This window comes from Melopsittacus undulatus, chromosome 8 (assembly GCF_012275295.1).
Source record: "Melopsittacus undulatus isolate bMelUnd1 chromosome 8, bMelUnd1.mat.Z, whole genome shotgun sequence".
Lineage (NCBI taxonomy): Eukaryota > Metazoa > Chordata > Aves > Psittaciformes > Psittaculidae > Melopsittacus > Melopsittacus undulatus.
In genome coordinates this window covers 15,666,276-15,685,279 of record NC_047534.1, presented here as the reverse complement: position 1 = coordinate 15,685,279, position 19,004 = coordinate 15,666,276, and the positions used below count along the sequence as shown (strand labels likewise).

Genomic DNA, 19,004 nt, shown 5'->3' with positions numbered 1-19,004 from the left:
AGTGTCTTGGCGCAGACTGGTGGAATAGTTTCATTGAGCTGCTCAAAACAGGCCACATAGAGCTCTGAAGAGGCACAGCCCTCTAAATCAGGCAAGCTTCTGAACATTCCCCAGGTAGTTTAACCTCATTTGTGAGTCAAATGCAACATTTTGTTGCAAATTAACTTCTAAGGCCTCTCAGAGTGAAGTCAAAACCAATTAAGTATTAGTGCAGATTACTGGATATATTTACCTTCCAATACAGACTTCCACTCCTCATTGAGTTACACTGTCCCAAACAGAAATAATCCCCAAGCTGATATGGCATTCTTTTCAGCTACAAAATACTGTGATTCTGTTTTATACTGTGTTAAAGGAAAGGAAATAGAATCATACTGTATCACATTTTTCTAAATAGATGCTACCTGTAATTCTTTAACAATGAAAAAGAATTTGTAAAGAAAACGCCAAGTGAGTACAAAGAATAAGGCTATTCTGTGAGAGAAGAAGGGATATTTCAGAACTAGTAAGGCAAAGAAAGGATCAGAAAATGATTTCTGGTGTATAAAAGACTGCACTCATTTTCATTCATGACTTTTCCAAATTATTCTAAGGCTTTCAAAATGTGCTAGATTGTGGGATTTTGCATCTGCATTTTGTAATCTGCTCAATTTGTGTTCTAGAACATCACATTTCTTCAGAATGAATTATGAGCTGATCATTATGCACAAGCTGATTTTCACGGTGAAGCTACTTCATTTCAGTATTTACTATGATACTTCCTCTTGTAGAGGCAGTCCCTATATTAGATCATCCACTCTTTCCTTGTTAAAGTCCGTTTTATGACGATGACATCAGAACTCGGACAAATACCCATAAAACTGGAAAAATAAAGCCTATTACTATGCCCAGTAAATTGCATAGAATACATTTTCTTTATTAACATAGCCATTCTAAAAGTTTGTAGGCTATATATGCCACCAATTTCCTTTCAGCTATCACACACCAAACACGAATACTGCAAAGCAAGTGCAGTACTTTTTGACCACACATTTGTGCATTATGGAATTTATAGTTAGAATATATCAGAGATAAAGCACTTGAGTTTGGTGCCAACTGACTATTTGGAGGTTTGATTGTTTTACAAAGACCAAGAACTAAATAAACACATAACCCTCCCTACCAAACTGTGTTCATACCAGTATTAAGGTGTAACCCCTAAGCCAAGAAGGACTGGTGAAGCTTGAGATTATGCTGAATGAACTTCTTCCACAAGCTAAACCCTGGTTTTCAATAAAACCTGAATATATAAATTCATATTAATGCCAGCCTCATGAAGTTCAACCAAGCCAAGTGCAACCCCAGGCACACCTACAGGTTGAGCAGAGAAGAGATTCAGAGCAGCCTGGCGGAGAAAGACTTGGGAGTGTTGGTTGATGAGAAACTTAATGTGAACTGGCTTCAGTGCATGCTTGCATCCCAGAAACCAACCATATCCTGGGCTGCATCAAAAGGAGCGTGACCAGCAGGTCAAAGGAGGTGATCCTGCCCCTCTACTCTGCTCTCATGAGACCTCACTTGGAGTATTGTGTGCAGTTCTGGTGTCCTCAACATAAAAAGGACATGGAACTGTTGGAGCAAGTCCAGAGGAGGGCCACAAGGATGATCAGGGGACTGGAGCACCTCCCATATGAAGACAGGCTGAGAAAGTTGGGGCTGTTCAGCCTGAGGAAGAGAAGGCTGCATGGAGACCTCAGAGCAGCCTTCCAGTATCTGAAGGGGGCCTACAAGGATGCTGGAGAGGGACTCTTCATTAGGGACTGTAATGATAGGACAAGGGGTAATGGGTTCTATCTTAAACAGGGGAAGTTTAGATTGGATATAAGGAGAAAGTTCTTTACTGTGAGGTGAGGCACTGGAATGGGTTGCCCAGGGAGGTTGTAAATGCTCCATCCCTGGTGGTGTTCAAGACCAGGCTGGACGGAGTCTTGGGTGACATGGTTTAGTGTGAGGTGTCCCTGCCCATGGCAGGGGGTTGGACCTGGATGATCTTAAGGTCCTTTCCAACCCTAACTATTCTATGGTTCTATGATACTATACCATGTTCTACAAATGGCCATCACCACATTTGTATTTGTACAATATTAAAAGCTATATACTCCTGCCTGTTAGCTTCTTATGTATTATACAAATGTTTCTAGAGTGACATGTTAGCATACTTGTACTGTCTCAAGTCAAAGATGTCACACAGATTTCCCCGCACCCCATACTGTAATCTACAACCCCCACCAAGACATTGCTAAAAGAGAAGTTACAAATTAGAGGAGCATCAGAGATGCAACAGCTAGGAGCTTGGTTTGGTTTTGTGTTGTTTTCCTCTAAGTATTTTTCCATAAATTTATACAGTAAGAAATATTTACCTTCACATAAAAAATTACTTTAAGATGAGCCTCCAATATTCTCTGCAGAAAAAGTATTGCAGGGCCACTCTATGGTAACACTGCATCTTTCCTGAATCCCTCCAAGACAATTCTTTAATAAAGCTAAGACAAAGTCTTAGCTCACATAATTGTTAACTGAGGAGCACTCCAGCTACCCTATAGTATGTGTTTAAAAACTCAGCTATACAAATTCTGCATGAATTTGACTATTCCCCTTCTATTTTCTCAAAAGTCAGAGAAATCTGTAGCAAGGCTTAATTTTGTATTTTAAAACAGACATCAAAACCCTCTCCTAAAGCAACCCCTCCATCTCATAGGAGGGAAAAACAATGGTGATTATTTTCTCCTTCCAACAAAATCTCTGACATTATCTTTTCAGCACTGGAATCTTCTAAAGACTTTTCTTTTAGAAATTTATGTGGTGTTTTAAAGAAGATTTTGTCAGAAGAGAACAGTGCATAAGGAGGATTCAGCATAAAGAATAAGGACTTTTGCACAGAGCTCAAACAAGGGTAATGATCAGCATAGAAGACATTCCCAGACAAACATATCCAGGCATCAGAAGACACCACAGGCAATAACATGTCTTTAATCAAACTTACATTTTTAGTTATAAAAACTACCATTTTGATAAACCAGCTCACTATTAAACAGCTCCATGTTCCAGGCACATTATTGCAGTTGGGCTTTTAATCCAAATCAAGTATATCCTCCTAATCTACTCAGAAGATACTCATGATTCCAAACTGAACTCTCAGTCTCCCCATATAAGTAAAGAACTTTAGCATTAGAAGTTGATTTACCTTGAATCAGTTGACTAGAAATAGATTTACCATTAAATGCTATTTCTGATGCCAACCAAATACATTTATTAAAAATTGAGTCTATTTGGAGAGATACAACTCCTATGAACACCACATATAAGTCAAATGCTTCCTCCCAGCACAAAATCACTTCTCAGCTCACAAAGATACCAAAGCATGAATAAAGCAAATGCAGACATGAGCTGCACAGGAACTGTGATGAGAAGTTACAACTGGCAAGGATGGCACATTAAAGAGCGTATTTTGTACTAAGCTAGCAGGAAGCTTATGGAAGAACATCAGTCAAAACCACTTTACTAAAAACTCCTTCCTCCTGCCACCTGGGTCACACTAACTCCCTCTTCTTCAGTTAGCTTAGAGATGGCAGGGGGGTTGGAACTAGATGATCTTGAGGTCCTTTCCAATCCTAATTATTCTATGATTCTATGAACTGCCCCTTCAAGGTCACCGTTCATAAAAACCACGGGTGTGAGAGCTCAGGGAGGCTGTTTCCAATCCTACAAGTCACCACAGTTGTGAAATGCTGCACTGACTGTAGTGAGAAAGAGCAGAACTCAGCAGCAGTATTGTGGCTTTCCAGAGCCCAGATGTGGGTATCTCCTTTGAAGCTAGAGATAGCAAGACCAGCAGATAAACTGCAGCAACTGTTCGGGTAGGACAGAGCATCAGTTATGCTTGTAAGGGCTGGAAAAGCAGAACGAATCACCTTTGGGGCAACTATCCCAGGATAGCAGCAAACACACTTAACATGGACTGACCACCCACTAAGGTTAATTTAAATCGAGTACTTTTCATTGTAGGAGATGTGAGTTCAGACTGCTCTGTTTGCTGGAACACAGAGTTAGCACAGAGAAGCTGGGAAATGGCAACTGTTAAAAACCTGACATTTGTCATTCAGCCAAGCCATCAGGTGTGAGTTTTCCTGATGACAGTTCAAAGAACATCCCCAAATGATACGGATAGATCACTCTAGAACACACCTGCATTACAGCACCACCAGGTTAGTAACTGATCTCAGCCTTTCCAAAGGTACCTGTCAACATGTCCACATGCTTCTTCCACCAAAAAAAAGACGAGTGACCATTGCTGAGATCAGCTCCCCCAAAAGACAGTAAACAAAATTCCTGTCACGCAGGAAGGTGGGATATCATTTGGGTGCCCCACAAAAGTTTCACAAAGAGTTTAAAAGCATCTCCACAATAAACAGTGAAAACTAAAAGCTTTATTTTTAGGTCACATTTGTAAATATGCAGGAGGCCAAATCTAGAAAAACATGTATTTTAGTATGTTTTCTGCATTTTACAACATGAAGCTTCATATGAATCAAGCAGTGGGCACTTAGCAAGTTTAATTTAATATTTATAATTAAATTTTCCCACCCTTTTTCATTTCTGTTTCTTTTCATGGAGAAGGAAAGCTTTAACACCGCTTCCCCCCACCCTCCATAAGCTGTTCCTCCTGGTCAGAAAGAGAACCGCGCATTCCAACACACTGACCTAAATGCCTAAGTGCCATTGTTCGGTAACAGGACTCGCTCTGCAGCACGGCTGCCTCAGCGGCGGCCCCTCACACCTGCCCTCAGCCGGGGGGAACGCGCCTCAGCCCGGGCGCTGGGACTGCGGCGGCCCCGCCACGAGGATCCCCTCAGCCTCCCGCGCCACCCCGCCCGGCAGGTGCCCGCGCACGCGCAGCACAGGCGGGCGGCCGCGGGGGCGGGGCGCGGAGCGGAGGCGGCCCGCCCGCTGCTGGCACGCGATTGGCGAGGGCGGACGGGAGGGGCGCCAGCAATAGAGGGGCGTCCGGAAAGCCAGTTAACGCAGGCGCGGTGGCCAAGTGGTAAGGCGTCGGTCTCGTAAACCGAAGATCACGGGTTCGAACCCCGTCCGTGCCTTGGCGGGGCCCGCGGTGTGGGTCTTATCGTTTTTAGGGGAAGGCGGTGTGGCTGCTGCGATGAGATCCCAGCGCTTCAGTCTTCCACTGGTTTGGTGCAGCGGGCGAGCACTCAGCAGCGGTCACCGCCCCCCGGCAGGGTGGAGTGCACCGCGCAGCGCTTCGCTGCAGCACCAGCACCTAAGCGGCTGCGGCAGGGGGCGGTGCCGCACCTGCCATGCCTCGCTGCCTTCTGCAAGGGGCGGTGCCGCACCTGCCAAGCCTCGCTGCCTCCTGCACTTCCCCGATCACACCTGCACTGCACCGCACCGCACTGCACCGCATGACAACGGCTCAATCCGCATCTGCTACACCACCAGTGTTTCAATTCACACCACCTTCCTCGGGGGTTAAGCCGGTACTCGAGAGACCCTCGAGCTCACTCTGAAGAAGCAGAAGATGGCTCCAGATGTGCAAGAAAAGACTTGTATCAAAGTCAAGTGGAAGCCCTCACACTCATTCCCTACATGGTGGCCCCAAAGCGCATGCTGACACCCACTAAGACACAAGTTTGTTCCTGTGAGGAACATGCAAAGTCTCTGAACACTCTCGTTTGAAGAGATCTTCTCCACGGGTTGATTGTCGAGGTTCCTGGGGCCTTTCATTGTGATTTAATTCTGGTTGAAACGTGAGGTTTCTTCATCTGTCTCACTAACCACTTAAAAGGACTTGCAATCTGGTTAGTGTTCATTTCCTATTGTTTAAGCAGGAAAACTCCCTGTGACATTGGGAACAGTCACGGCAAGGGCAGGTTCGTTCTTTCAACTGGCACTGTGCGGTGCTCACCCAGCGCTGAGCACATGCAGACCCTGGACACTAGGACACACCAGCCAGGCTCGGGCGCTTAAAATCATCCTAACAACAGCAATAAGAGCAGCACTACACATTAATAACAACACTACAAATGGAAGGAAACCTCTATTGATTCGTGTTTGATATTTGCTTGCCATTTGGGATTTCACTGACCTTTGGTTTTGTTTTGTTTTCTTCTTGACAAATTTTCTTCTCATATTCTGCACCATTGTTGTCTAGAACCAAAATTGTACAATTGTAGTAGGAACGAAAATAACTGTCATTAACTACTTACACCAGATTTTGTAAAACCTTTTAACATTATATATATATACATTGTGTTGGTAGGTCAAAATCATCATTCAGGTTGTAAACTGATTTAAAGAAGGGCTGTCACCATTTATTCTATATAGGGCTCTCTTTTCTTATTATGAAGATTTTATAACGATTTGTAATGATATATAATGAAGATATATAATAAATTAACATGATGAAGATTATCTGACTGCATTAAATACACATAATTCAAATGGTGGGGGTTTTTTTTGCATTTAGTTTACTGACAATATTCACAAATCTCCAGAACCACTTGGCAAATTTGGCATAATCTGGAGAAGCATCAGCAGAGAGGAAATGGGAGGCCTTACCTTCCAGCTCAGTTTTGAACTTAACATTTCTACTATGAAGCCCATGACCACACTGCCCAACCTCCCTGAAAAGAAATGTAAATTATTGATTTTGAGCTGAGCAGTGACAGTTTCAGCACAGAGCACATAAAAAACTGGTTTTTGTTGTCCTAGATATTTTCACTCATGCACACAAAGGACAGTGAGGAACAGCCATGTCCCTGAAGCTGCTTTCGTAAGAGGACTTTCAAAACTAAACATAAAAACCCAAGTCAAGGGCAAACAATGTTTCTGACAAGTCCTTTCTGTTACTACAACATCAGGGTTAAACCTGATGAGGAGCTATGTTGCCTGTGGTGAGTGACGCTTTCATAAAGTCTTGTTTGTTTTGCAGAAATACATTTATAAGCCTGAGCCAGGTACACACCAGAGCTATAGCTGTCCCCACACAACAGCTTGAGGCCTGTGAGTCCCTGTTACATGGCACAGACACACACACAGACCGGATCATGCAGAGCCCATTTTTTCCATAGTTTGCAGACAGAACGTAACGTTTTGCTAAATGACATTGCTCAATTATTAGCATGATAATAATGTTGCTAACTAACATTTTAAGACAGCTTATAGTTATTTACTTGAAATTAATTTTGTAATTAGAAAACTGTTTATGAGGTCACAGCCTAAGAGAAACTAGTGCATGCCAGAAATTGGTAAATCCAGCAGCAGTTAAGATGTAGACATAATTAACATACCACACAGGTTTACTGCCATGACATATATTCATTTATATGACATTAAACCTTTTTGAAAGTGTTACTACATTTGCCTTCAGCTTTCTACTGTCTAGGCAACACAACACCCAAATTTTTACATCTTTCCTTTTAGATCAGGTTTCCACACCCTTAATGACATCTCTTATCACTCCTGCTACAATCCCTCAGATCCTCTCCAATTGCTGCATATTCTTCTTCAAATGAAGACCCAAAGTGGACACCCTGCTCCTGCTTACTGACACTGAGCAGAGCATGTCTGTACATCACAACTCACAGAAGGACACCATGAGCAATTAAGTGGGAACTTGGATTACAAGTCTGAGCTGCCACAGTTGAGAGTGCCCCAAGAAGCTGTATGGCTGGTATCACATCCCATGACATGAGCACAAACCATCCCAGGGGACACATGTGGCTCTGTCCCCAAACTGGACCCTGTGATGGAAACTTTAAGCTTGAAACTTCTTCTCAGTCAAGTTAAACTTCCTCTCTGTCCCCCAGCTCCAGAGCACCCCATGCCACCCAGCATCCTGGGCACAACATGGCAGGTGCCCTATAGCAAGGGGTTAAAACAGCAGCCAGAGTCTGATGGGACTGAACTCCAGGGTATAACATGCAGCAGGGAGTCATGTGAAATAAGTCCTCTCCCTAATCCAGCTCCTAGTATCCATCATTGAACCATTTTGTAGAAATGGTTTACAAATCCCTCATACTGTGCAGGCTTACTGGTGAAAGCAGAAAGTGAAGCAAATTTAATTTAATTTCATCATTTCTGTCATTTTAACAGAGCCTCTTACTGCTTTTTTTGAATTAATTGGATTTTACATGTGACAACCAGTATGACCAACAGAGGACAGCACATCCATTTCTTTTAATGATCAAAAGAACCTGAACTTGAAGCTGCCATTCACTCTTTTACTCAGGAAATGAGAGTGACAAGGCAGAGTCGTGCCATGTGCCATAAGTAAGCCAGCCAGCTCAGAAAGGCCTTTTTGCAATTAACTAGAGCTGTTTTGAATTCCAAGAGATTACTTACAATAAATCTACTTCTGACCACGCATTACTGCTGATGAAACACTGTGTGCACCTCTCTGAAAGCTGGGTCTGTGTTGGGAAGTGGTTGTTTACTGAGCAGTTAAAAGTCAAAGCACACTTGGGATTGGCAGGTGAACTCTGCTAATTCCCCTTCAAAACTGCAGACAGACAGACAAGGTGTCTCTAACTAAGGTTTGATTAAATGGGAGTGTTTATCAAATGCTGAAGTAAAGCCAGACTCCAGTGGTTTAACTGCATTTGACTGGGGGGCACAGAAGACTCTGCAAGTCATAATGAAATTCAAAGAACAAACCCAAGGATTTCATGTGGCTGAGGGAAATTTCATTATGGAAATTCAATTAACCTGCAAGAGCTGCACACATTGAAATCTATTCTCTTTTCGCAGAAGGTGTTTTATAGCAACCTTTGCTGTTCCTCGATAAATAATGCTTTATTACAAACGCATTGATGTCTTTATATTATTAATAGCATATAACAACATTGTCATCCATTACTGCTTTGCAAACATCAGTTTCTGCTTCCTGTGAAATGTGTCAAATAGTGGGTTTTAAAGATACGATTAAAGAAGGATTGGGTGAGAGAAACAAGCACAAAGCAAACACAGGGATTTAGGAGACACATGAGGAATGACCCTGACTCAGGACAGTGTGGGGTCTGCTGCAAGTCCCGATTTACATTTGTCGGTCAGGGCCCGATCCTGGCTGAGCAGAATTGACAGCAAGTCAGTGGGGACTGACAGTGCTCAGCAATTCTCAGTATCGGGGCCCTTAAACAAAAGCCAACCTACAAATTCCCATTCATGCGAGTAACGATGCTGCGCACAGCTACAGCACCAACATGAATTATTCACGTTGGCGTAGCGTGGAAGCTGCAAGCCGCAAAGCCTGTTTAAAATCACACGCAAGTACCAATCCGTGTTGCTGTCATAGATGGGAGGGTTATTGCTTGGCCCACGTTTCACTCATATGTGTATTATTCCTTTTATTTGCTGTGTGCATAGGTCTGATGGGACACGAGGGAAAGTAAATACAGGAGACAGACATCTGTAAACACTGGTAGAAAAGAAAAGGGGGTTACTGATTAGGTCTTTTCCCCTAGATCATACCGGAGAAACGTGAGTTAAGCGTTTTACCATTCTTCTTTTTTTAACCATTATCTGATCAGAGAAGCATGAAAAGCACTTTACTGCTCACTGGATTTTTTTTCCCCTGTGCTCGGAGCCCTCTGCAGGAAGTGAAGCTGAATTTCACAAATCTTCCCTTTCTGACGTCTCCCGAATTTCTAGGAATGCCCCTTCCCTGTTACTATATTTGGAGGTAGTTTCTAGGAAAAAAAAAAAAAAAAACCCTTTGGGGCAGGCCCGGGACCCCTCGTTGCTCCAGGGGGAGGCCGAACTCCGGGTGCCCGGCCCCGCTGAGTTGGGGCGCTCCCGGCTCGGGCTGGGAACTCCCGGCGCAGCCGGCACGTCTTTGTACACTGCTGGAGCAACGAGCATGGAGAGGGAGTGGGAAGGGAGAGGTGGCTTTGTGGCAACAACGGGAGAATCTTCTCTAGTTTCTTCCCGGTGGCTGCTCTTTTTTATCCCGTGCACTTCTTTTTTTTTTTCCCCTCCTTTTTAAAGGAAGAAAATCTAAAGATAAAAAAAAAACACCTACTGGATTTTTTTCCCCCTCCTCTTCCCTTCTCCCCCTCCCCTCGCTGTGGCCTCTTGTTTAGCTTGTGGCGTGACCGTGATGAAGAAATGTTTCTGGGAGCCTGGCAGGGCGATCTTTTTATGTAATGAGTCAGGATTTTGCCAACGGAAGGAGCCGGCTCCGAGCGAGGATCGCGGGGCTGCCTCCCGCCCAGCACGAGAACCTGCTGCCGAGCGGCACCCGCTCCGCTGCTCAGGAGCCCCGCTCGCCTCGCCGGGGGCACGGCCGCTGGCACTGACAAGCGGTGAGTTGCGCGCTCCTTCCGCGCGCCGACACGGCGCTGCCCGTCGCGGGGATCGCGTGGCCCCTCACGTCCCCGCCGGGCCCGCAGGTGGGGCCGCGCCTGCCGCCGCGGGGAGCTGGCGGCTCCGCGCCGGGCGGGCACCTGGGCGAGTGGCTCCGCGCCGACCGAGCCTGCGCGGCCGCGGAAGAGGCGCCCCTGGCCCAGCGCCTGCCCCGCTCCCTCCGGGGGCAGGCCGCGCTGCGGGCGGGAGGCCGGTTCCTTCGGCAGCCGCAGGTGTGTCTGCACGCCCGGGGCCCGGCTGCCGGCGCCGTCCCGGGGCCTCCGCACGGGTTCCGCGGCTGCGTGTGGCCGAACACGAGTGGCTGAGGGCGGGGTGAGTGAGGTTGGTCGGGCCGCATCGGCTGACAATTGCTTGTGTGAAGGAACAGCGAGAAAAATCTTGCTAAACCGTCCCAGGTCAGTGGGTTAATTCCCCCTTCTGCAGGCCACGTATTCTGTTTTAACGTTTCTACTCAGCCAAGATTTCCACCAACTCCTCTGCGTGTTCCTTCCACAGTGTGTTTGCTGACCACATAGCATTTCAGCCGTGACAGCAGTCTTCAGCTCTGCATTTGGTTGTCAAAAGCAGAATAAAAGTAATAGTGGCTTCGCCAACACAATAATTAGCTTCTTTTAAAGTAATGGGCAGCATTTACTTACTTCAGTCATCCAAATGTAAACTGTAATGCTTTTAAACCTGGACTTAACAGTTCTGTTGGAATTACCAACTGAGGATGTAGAAAATATGTTTCTTTTGTCTACAGCTCTCTGCTTCTCTCATCTTTGAAAGAAGTTCTTAAGACACATAATGCTGAGAGTAGTAAGATTTAGACACCGCTGAATACATGAAACTACCCGTTAGTGGAAGAGACCTCACTGTTTCAAGTGAAGTGAAAATATTTTCTAGTGTGTTGTACAAATAACAAATTCAGACTGCTGACAGACAGCTCTATAACATGTCAGTTTTCATCTAAATTATAGTGGAACAGATAAACAAGTTGTTACTCACTTTGAGAAGAAATCTTAATCGATCCTTTGAGTGCTGGGTGTAATAAATGACTGTTACTCTGGAGGAGTTCTGTGTCATTTTATAGACACAGAAGCACTGCTTACCTACTTAATAAATAAATAAATCATAAACTGTGAATAAACCCAAACAGTATCTGTTAGCAATTCCTGCTGTCCAGACAGTGAAGAAGTGTATGTTGTGACTTGGCTACAATATTCTCTGTTATTAGTCTGATAGTTACCCACTTTATAAGCAACGATTCTCTCAGCTGATTTGGCATATCTTGCAAAGATACTTTACTTACAAATTGAATCCGGGAAGGTTGTGGTTCCAGAGTCGGGGTTTTGGGGGCGAGATGAGCTTATGTATTATCCAACTGGCCCACAAAGTCCCGCTTTTGGTGGTCACTTTGTTCTGCAAAAAGAAACCAGTACATTATGGCTCTTACAGTGGATGTTAAACTTAGTAAACTACTGCTGCACTATAAAAAGGCTACTATATATTTAAATGAATAATAATAATATTCTAACTTTAATATTGTCTTCAACGATGAAAAGTGGATAGGAAATACAACCATTTGCAAACTTAGACATAAGAAAAAACATAAATTTCTAACAGTTGGTGGTGATTTTCTCTTGAAAAGCTGAAGAAAAATTTACGTTTCAAAGAGTGGGAATTCAGTATAGGTGAATTGGGAGCATAGGAAGTAAGCCCTTAGAAAACAGAGGCAACTTAAAACTTGAAAACATCATATAAACACTCGGAACATTTGTATTATAAATCCCCTGCTGAGCTTTCTGCGCACAAAGTGTTCAGTTTTAATGGATCTCTTCAACTAGCTGCTTTTTTTACCTGTGTGTGCTTGTGTGTCTACACATGTACAGTCTGTTTCTAGGAATCAGTGTAAAGATTTCTAATTTTTGTGCTAATTACAAGTTTTAGCATGTACTTTTATGACTAAGGCTCTGTAAACCTGAGCTTGATAAAGCTGTTTAATTCATGTTCCTATTTATATATTGGTATCAATATCGTAAATAATTTAAGCATAATTTTTACTTAAAAATGACATAGTTGTACTTTCCTCCTGGGACTGAAAATTTGCTAGTACCTAAGCTGAAGTTTCTTGTGGTTCTGAATATACTGTACACATATTTAAGACTGTGCATAGCACACTACACACACACAACATGATTTGTACAGTGGCTCATGTACACAGCATACACACCAGATACCCATAGCAGCATCCTCTCTGTTGATGTTAATGCATCTGTCATAGTTTTGACATTTTCTGCCAGCTATAGTAACCTGCTTAAGTTGCACATAAACATTTCCACATTTGCACTGTGGGCACAGTTATCATTGCAGTCAGATTCATTTTAAGCACTGACCTACCCAGAATCTGACTGTTTGAAAATGGCCTGGAAATTCAGCCAGAGTTAGCCAGTGATGCACTCTTACAGCAGAGTTGCTGCTGTATGATCTGTCGTGTGACTACGTGCAGGATCTGTATATTCATGCAAATGGATATCATGCTGAATTATCAGGAGTTTTCTATGTAATTCTGGTATTTCACATTCTATAGCAATATGATTACTACACATGTGAAATAGGACATATCCAAACCTGCAACAAATTCTTCACTAGTTTAAGACTGAAATCTGATGGGGAAGAGCTTAGGTCAGAATTGTGCTGTTAATATGCCTTTTTGCTACTATTTTGCATGAAATAATGCTGTTCAACAGCTGCATTTATGAGAAGGTTAAATTTTCATCAAGTGATCAAATTCCAAATTTTGCTGTAGAAATTGGTTTAATTTTTAATTATAGACTTAAATTGTGAATACATTCTAGACCTGTCCAGTATTACAAGTTGTCAGATTTGGATTGATTTAACTCCTATGGTGTCTTCACTAGCACTCTGAGAAGAGCAGAGAATTAGAGCTCAGAAAGCGGATCAATGTGAGGATCCTGCTTAAAGTGTAAAAAGGAAACACTTACATACCCAAACAGCAGCAAAGATCAGCTGTGCTCTGCTGAAATACAGCAGTTGCTTCTTACCAACTATTGATCTAAAGCTCTTAATTAAACCATGTAAGTAATTTTGTATATCTGCTTTCAGAAAATGTGTTTTACATGGCTCACTTTGTTTACCAGCTATATTTAGATATTTTTTCAAATAGGTTCTATTGAAGCTAAATAAAATTCACATGCATTCCTTCTAGCGCCAATAATGTAGTTATAGAATTAATAAATGATTTAAATGATTAATGAGAAGTGTTAAAGAACACAGTTACACTTCTGTAGGCTTGTCTCATATGTTATTATTCACATTTTTCCCCATTAGTAAGCTTATAGAAAGAGCTCCTGTTTGTCTCTAGTGTGCACTAAAATAGCTTTCTACTACTACAGGCATCATGCACAGATACTAAACTTTAAATGTATGTTCATTTTATATGAGTTACCCAAATTAATGATGATGAGACAAACCAGTGATAGATCCCCTAAACACCTGTGTTATAACAATGTGATCTCTTACCCTCACGTGGCTTTTCCCACAAGGTTTGTGTGCAGCATGGGGCGGTGGCCTCAGAGCTGAGACTCCTGAAGTGTGCTCTCTATCCAGAGCATTAATAATTAAATACCTGAGATCAGTCTATCTTGCTATCAGAAATGAAAAAAGAAATGTACAGAAGATAAGAAGTAGATGGTATGTTTGGAATCAAAATTATTTTTTTTTGAGATAAAAAGCAGTAATGAATTCTTGAAAAAATGCTATTTAGAAATAACTCAAATTATTTTTTGCAGTTGTAATTTATAAAATTGAAAGTTCTACTGCCTATGTTTGTATTTAAAATCAATTTAAAGCTAATTTTTTAGAGTTACTTTTCTGTATTTTTAAGGAAACCTTTAAAAAAACAGTTTACAGACACTGAATCAGCAGAGGATTATCAAATGGCCAAATCTGTTTACTTTAGAAATTTTATTGAAAGCAGTGAAAAGATCAGAGTCTCCACCAGAATCCAGTGGCGTGGTGTGGGGATTGGTCTGTGGCCAGCATTTTCTGAGGCAGGGCCTCAACCTTTGACATCTCCCGACCTCATGTTGCAACAGAAGAGTTTCGTGACTCCCCTCTGATCTAGCCATAGAATAAAGAGACGGAGGTAATGACCCCGAGTTTGAGAACGCATGACCTGGAAGAACTAAAACTTTTGCCATAGTAAAGCCTACAAAATCAGCCATCCCTTCCTATGAAGCTATTTACGGTTTTTCCAGAGTGGGAGCACAGACACCCAAGGTGTGACTTTTACATGGTGTCTTGTTCTTTGCTCTCTGTTAAAATGTTACACATCAGCACTGCTTGCCTGCCTAAAATCTGAACCTCATGCCACAAAAAAAAATACAACAGTATGTTCTGAGCCTATATTTCATAGGTTTCTCACAAATGCCCTTTTATTTTCCTTAAAAATCATATATAGCAGGTTATGAAGGAAAAATAAGGGGTTTTTTTATGGCTTTAAAATACCCCTTGGAAAAACACTGCTGTCACTTGAAACCTGCACCTGCAGTGAAAAAAAGTGGTAGAAAAGTTGTGTGACATGAACTGCACAACCCCCTTCAGACCATACAGCTTCAGACTCTGAAGCTTCTGGTGAAATTAATGAGTTTAAGACATCACTTGCCCTATTCACAGGACATACTAGTTAATAAATACACAAATCTCTTGTTGCAGTGTCATATGCTTTTCTCAGTCAAAACGCAAATGTGCAGGGAATTTGGTAAAGGTACAAAGATGGAAAAAAGAAACAAACACTTTCTTTGCCTGTTGTCAAAAGGCCCAAATAATTTGTGTTTACAAGGTTTCAGCGCAGGGGCAATGGTTCTGTAGGTGACATGTCAATGGCATTATTCAGTTTGTGGATTTTTTTTCAGGACATTTCTACAACATGTTCAGAATAAACTAATAGGACTAGAAATAAAACCATACCTATTGCTCAGGTAACTTGCTTTGTGAGCTAGCCAAGTATGACTACATGTTAGCGGGTGGTTTCAGAAGGTTACTGCTGATTTCTGACTCCTTGTTAGATATAAAGCTCTTCAGTTATCTACTTTTTTTTTTGTACATTGGAATCATAATTCTCTACAGACAGGCTCCAGAGTTTGGGTTTTTTTCTTTTCCTCCTGCTCCTAGCTGAGCTCAAAAGAAGTCTTAAAAATGATGCATAAGTCCTGTCTGTTTTCATCATATACTGAATGCTTACATCCTTGATATACATTATTAACTTTAAACAAACTATTGTGATGTTTTCATTTAATACTGCTGTAATGTTTTGATTTAGCTGTTAATGGGAGAGGCTACAATTCACCAGTGTAATGTAGTCTTGATGCATTGTTGCTATTTTAAGTATCTCAGCTTCAGTCACAGTCCAAATCCCTTTACTGGAATCATGGCCTCTCTGTATGAACTGATATAAAATCCTAGCTAGACACCAATTTTTTTAAAGTAATAACTTTTGTTTTGTAGGTCAGGATATGAATCAAAAAGACAAAATGCATTGTGTCATCTGCAGCAAGGCAAGTGTAAATGGCATTAGGAAAGGGTGAGAAAAAAATCATTTCAGTATGTTTCAGGATTGGCCCGCAAGGGTCAGTAAAAATCACTGCATGCAGTAATTTTACTGAAGGGCTGCTTCTGTTTGTTACACACTGCTATTGTTAAAAACGACTATTTAAGTCAGCATAATCTAGAATTCTGCTCTGCTGCTGTTGTTTGTATAAAAGCTTTCATTTGTAATAAAAGGCCTATTTTGAAATCACAAAAACCGCACACACCTCTGTGGGTAGGTGCCTGGATGCTGATGTATGTCAGCAGGATCTCCACAGAAATCACTGGACCTAAATCCACAAAAAACACAAGTGAGATCACAGTGCAATTTCAGGAACCCGAGGAAAGAACTGGGTTCATTTTTTTATATTATAACATGAACAAAGAGCAAATGTATTACACGGAACATTGTATTAAATAACGTATAAGGAATTAAGCATTGTTTTTTTCAACAGTATTACATTTTACATGTTATGCTACAAGAATCTGTTGAAGAATATTCCTGTTAGGTGCTATTTAGTGTGGATTATTTTAGAAGAGTAGTTTTTCATTAGGCATGTCAGTTGAATAGGCAGAACTAAAAGTTCAAATGTCCTACATGTTTTACTAAGGAGATTTATAAATATGGAGTATTCAGTCCTTACTAAATAGGATTCCTCTGCATTTTCACTCTGAATGGTCTTTCTGTATGTGTGGAAAACTGCCCACATGCCTGGCTGGAAAATAACTTGAAAGCCTTTAAAATGAAAGATGTTATATGATTTTCTTTATGTATCATCTTCTTCTATAAACTAACATTTGCTCTGCCATTGAAGCAAATCCTTAAAAATGAGAGATGCAGGTCAGCTGTTAACTGATGATTATTCTGGTTTATATTTTGCTGTTTGGGATATGAAAGAACAAAAATTGCCTGGATTGTCTGTGCTTTATGCATAAAGTTTTTAGCTTTCCAGCACTAACAGTATTTCTAAGACAGTTGCTTCAAGTCACTTTGGTTTATGGACAGAATCATTTTATACATCCAAAGTAAAGGAGTTAGAGGCTATTTGAAAAACTACAATTTTCCTATGCAGGGGACTCGCAGGAAATTATGAAATCCTGAAGTATTGTTGGAAAATTGTTCTAACTTAAAAAAAATTTCTTTATAGTTTCATTCTTGATGTTTCACAGCATTCACCACTTCCTGCATGGCTCTTTACCGCAGGGAAAATGAGGGACTTTTGGGGGCAGATGTGTTTCCATTACACCATCATAATGCCCCTAAAAATCCTTATTGCTCTTGCAGTATTCTTCTGTGTTGCTGGGCCTGGTGTGAACTACTTGAAGACCTAGTTTATAAGTACACCTTTTCTCTAAAAACACTTTAAAAAACCCACTGAGTTTTATTTTGTTTATCTTATATTATTTATAGTTGTGTTTACTGTTGCTTAAAATATAAATGGCAAGATGTGCAACCACCTGTTGGTAAACAGATGTCGTAAGTCATAAATCCAAGGGACATGCTGATAACTGTGTGGTATTATGAAAGGGAATATATTCTGGTTTAAAAGTGAGAGCTTCACTCTTTCGGTCTGATTAACCTGTGTTAAACATAACATTTTCATGTGTATGTCTCTCAAAAATGACACAGATTTTGCAAGCTAATTTGAATGATTGCTGTAGAGGACCTCACTGAGAGTATTAACTAAATTTAAGAACATGTATCAGGCCATTTATCACATGCATGGATCTGCCCAGTGCTTTTCTTTAAATCAAATGTGCAAAAAATATTCAAATCAAATTTCCATGCAGTCCTAAAACAAATTTATGATTAAACCTAGAAAAAACATTGTGGGTTCTCAGCTATTCTATGCTTATTCAACTTGAAGGTCTTTGTGTGGGCATACCTCTTGCTGGGGCTTTTGAGGAAGGAGGGATGGCATAGTCCATTGGGAATGCAGTCATGCTGCATGACTTCTCCCTACCCCTCCAGGTCAGCATGAGCCATCTCCAGGATGGGCACAGTTTACTCCTGCTGGGTTGCAAGGTCCCCTGAAATCTGCAGATTTACATAGTTCTTGAAGGAAAGGGCAGAACATACAAATGTAAATATGGCTTGGTTTTGGCTGGGTATTGCAGTGCAATATATCATCAGCTGGACATGTGCAGTACCAATAACATTTGTTTCAGGTGTAGGACAGAACTATAACTGGTTTGTGTTACATATATGTTAAATGTACTCTGGACTTCAGTGACGAGCTTAAGAGAAATAATAGACATACTGTGTCACATCATCCCTCTGACAGTGTCCAGTACCTTTAAATAGCCTTCAAAATATTTGGTGACATAGGAAAGAAATGAGCTGAGTGGATTCTCACCAGCCCTTTTATATTAAAGTGTAATCCCCAAGTAAATGCATTTCTTGATTCTGCTAAAGGAGTGGTTCTCATTTTACACGCAGAAAAATCCTACAGGTGAAGTCACATCCTATAGGTCACAAAGCAAGCTTTGCTGTTATGACTGGAACCCAGAACTTTTGATGCCCAGATAAATACCACAATAACAAGAAAATTACTTTCTAGAAGGACAGAATGAGCCATGTTACACAATATCATATTCATGGGTCAAAACACGCTGGCATGTGTGTTTCGACATACAACATTTGAACATGCAACAGCATTTCAACATGCTTTAGACAGCAGTAAAAAACCTAGTCATTACATTAATTCTAAATTCTCAAATCAATACTTAGGTTTTTCTGTTTGGACTACTGATTGCAAGGTGATTCCCATCACCTTCTGACATAAATGAAAGGTGTTGTAACAGACTTGCACAAGGCTTATGCAGTCTTTACAGTTCTAAAAGCAACTTACAAGGTATTACATGAGTTGAATTATAAATGTCATTAGTAAGGTTTTTTGCCAGCTGTGTGCATGTTTAGCAAACTTTGTATTTCCAAGTAACACTCCTAGCTAGAGGCTCTGCATTTAATGGAAAATGGTTAAAGAAATAAAAAGAAG

At 41.4% G+C, this 19,004-nt stretch overlaps 1 non-coding gene across 1 annotated transcript; it reads left to right on the top strand.

Moving 5' to 3' along the window:
- The first annotated feature begins 5,063 nt into the window (after positions 1–5,063).
- TRNAT-CGU (transfer RNA threonine (anticodon CGU)) lies at positions 5,064–5,135 on the top strand. Its single transcript has one exon. It is a non-coding gene; the product is annotated as a tRNA-Thr (tRNA).
- The last annotated feature ends 13,869 nt before the right edge of the window (positions 5,136–19,004 follow it).